The sequence below is a fragment of the Chinchilla lanigera genome, unplaced genomic scaffold, assembly GCF_000276665.1.
Source record: "Chinchilla lanigera isolate Chin_1 unplaced genomic scaffold, ChiLan1.0 scaffold00066, whole genome shotgun sequence".
Lineage (NCBI taxonomy): Eukaryota > Metazoa > Chordata > Mammalia > Rodentia > Chinchillidae > Chinchilla > Chinchilla lanigera.
In genome coordinates, this window is record NW_004955467.1 from 9,308,943 (window position 1) to 9,312,292 (window position 3,350).

Here is a 3,350-nt window from a genome sequence, read left to right on the forward strand (position 1 = left end):
CACCACGCCCGGCTCTATTTATTATATAATATATAAAAATATATATTTATATATAAGTTTGAAGAATCAGTATCAGTGAGGTAGTGGTGATTGTATAAGTAAGGCTAGGGGAAAAAAAAATAAGGCTAGGGTTCTATTGTTTATTTATTGAGGGTAGTTTTTGGTCTTGGGTATTGAACCTAGGGCTGTGTAGTTGGCAAGCACATATTCTACTGCTAAAATACATCCCAACCCCTTTACTATGTGTACATTCCAATTTTTCTACAACCTACATTATTTACATAGTAAAATAGTATGAAACTGGGCAATGAGAGTTGGAAATTTAACTCATTGGTAAAGTACTTCCCTGGCATATGAAAAGCCCTGGGTTAGATCCTTAGCAGCACAGAAATAAAATAAATAAATAACCTTGTCATGGTGATGCATGCCTGTAATTCCAGCACTCTGGGATGCTGAAGCAGGAGGCTTTCACGTTCAAACCCAGCCTGGGAAATTTAGCAATGTATTTCAAAATACAACAAAAAATGGGGATAGGGTAGGTGATGTAGTTCAGTGCAAAGACCCTAAGTTCAATTTCCAGTACTTCACATACACTTATCCCTATGGTCTTAAAGTGTTAAATGTCTGTTTTGGTTTTGCTTAAATTTGCTCATTTTATTTATTTATTTATTTATATTTTTATTTTTTGTCTTTTTGAAACAGGGTCTCACTGTGCAGCTCAAGTTGGCCTTGAGCTCACTTTGTAGCCCAGGCTGGTCTCAAACTCGCAACGATCCTTCTGCCGCAGCCTCCCAAGTGCTGAGATTACAGGCATGCGCCACTACACCCGGGCTTATTTTTTTTTCTTGAGACATGGTTTCACTATGTAGGTCAGACTGGCCTTCAACTCGTTATGCAGCCCAGGCTGGTCTTGAACTCATGATGATCCTCCTGGCTCAGCCTCCCATTTTCTGGATTACAGGCATATGCTACCACATTGAGGTGGCTGAAAAAAATTATAAATATCTCTGTACATATAGTTGAATCAGAGTTTATGGGATCATATTTATTTATTCATGTTATTAGGGATTGAATCCAGGGACTTCCCATTCAACTATATCCCCAGCCTATTTTAAATTCTTTAATTTTAGAAACAGAGACTTATAAATTGCTGAGTTGCCCAGGCTGACCTGAATGTGTGATCCTTCTGTCTCAGCCTCCCATCGTGCTGGGATTACAGGCAGCATGTTCCACCATACCCAGTTTAGCCTATTCTTTTATTCAATCATGTAATAAAGGAGGCTGAGGCAGGAGGATCGTTGCAAGTTCGAGGCCAGCCTGGGCTACAAAGTGAGCTCAAGGCCACCCTGAACTGTAGAGCGAGACCCTGTCTTAACAAAAGACTAAATAAATAAATAAATAAAAATACAAGCCAGGCCAGGTTTATAATCCCAGCATTAGGGAGGTTGAAACAGGAAGAATGTGAGTTGAGGCCAGGCTGGATTATGCAGTGAGGTCTCACTGTTTCAAAAAACTAAAAAATAGTTGGGTATGCTACTGCACACCTATAATCTCATCACCCAAGAAATGGAAGCTAGAGGATTGCAAGTTTGAGCCTAGCTTGGACAACTGGGCAAATTTGCTGAAGATGTAGTTCAGTGTAAAGTTCCTGAATTTGATCCGTAGTGCTCTCAAATAAAAAAACATTAACATCAGAAGACTTCAGTGACCTTGAAAGGCAAGGATGGACCTTTTTTCTCACCAGCAAGTGAGCAATGCTTTCCGATGCCAGCTGGGTGTTCTCCAAGTCAATTGTTTGGACGATATCTGCCTGGAGAGGGCGTTAGATCCTATAGGTTGAGGGCTCACCAAGGTCAAGCCCCATGTTTTACTGGTGCCAGGCAAGCAACCTATCACTGAGCTACGTCTTCAACCTTTTTTATTTTTATTTTTATTTTTTGTCTTTAGACAGGGTTTCACTATGCAGTTCAGGCTGGCGTTGAACTCACTTTGTAGCCTAGGCTGGCTTTGAATTTGCGGTCATCCTCCTGCCTCAGCTTCCCAAGTGCGGGGATTACAGGCGTGCACCACCACGCCCGGCTAACCCTTTTTATTTTTGAGACAGGATCTAAATTGCCTACTAGCCTTGAATTTGAAAGCCTCCCGAGTAAATGGGATTGCAAGCATGTACCGCTATGCCGGGCTCCTGATCATTAAGCACAATTAAAGATGTCTCCTTCGCTCCTTTGCTGGGCCTAGCGCTGCATGCCTGTTCGAGGCCAGCCAGGACTACAAAGCGAAAGACCCTGTCTCGCAAAAAAAAAAAAAAAGTCTCCTAGGATTTCTTTCTATCCTGGTCATTATTTCCACATTTTCAATCAAGCTCGGCGTTTATATGCTGTCTGCATCTTTCCCAATCTATTATCAATTCCTTGAGATCAGGGACCATGTCTTGCCCTTGTACTCCTCTCAGCACAATCATTGGATCATAGTAAATATTTGCTAAATGATTAAATGCATAAAGTTGTAATATCTGTGCTATTTTATTCACATCTACCGAATCCAAAGTTTGGCGGCGGGGGGGGGGGGGTTGTAACTCAGCGGTACAGTGAGTGTTCAATCCCCAGCGCGCGCGCGCACACATACACACACACACCCAAGTTTTCACAGTACTATCCTTAATGCATGACAATTTTTCTTATTTTGAATTTCCTCAGCATTTATATATCGAAGCTTATTGCATCTGCTTTTCGGAATGGCCTTGAAGTTACGTTTTCATTATACCAAAGTCTCTTCAAGCTAGAAAGGGCGACTCTTGAATCCCCCATAGCATCTAGCTAGACGTTTAAAACAGCTAAAACACCTGAGCGCAAAACGCAAATCTCAGCGCGTGCGCACAAGGAACCTTCTGCCTTGCGACAACTCCTTTTCCCTTTGGAGCGTGCGCACCAAGAAAGACAAAGGTGGGGAAAGTGACCAAGCAGTCACTCAGGCGCATGCCCACCCCTAACTCGCTGGAGCCTGGTGGTGAAGTAGATGATAAATGGGTGTGGCCTGGCCAGGGCAGCGGAAGGCCAATCTCTAAGAGAGAGCTTGGCCCCTCCCTCCCCATGATAGGTCAGTTCTGTGTTGTGGGGCGGGGAAAGGCAGGATAGGGGAGGTGGAGTGGTGGGATGGCGAAGAAAGAGCGCTCGTTTTGTTCCGCGCAAGCGCGAGGAAGCGACCGGGAGGGGGCGTGAGAGAGTGGCAGGGAGTGTGGAATCCCTGATGCGCTGGCGAGCGCGAGCCGGGTCGACAGCTTTGACGCCTGCGCCGTGGCCTTCGGGCCCCGCGCGCGGCGGGCGGGTGCCCGGTGCGCCTGCGCAGTAGGC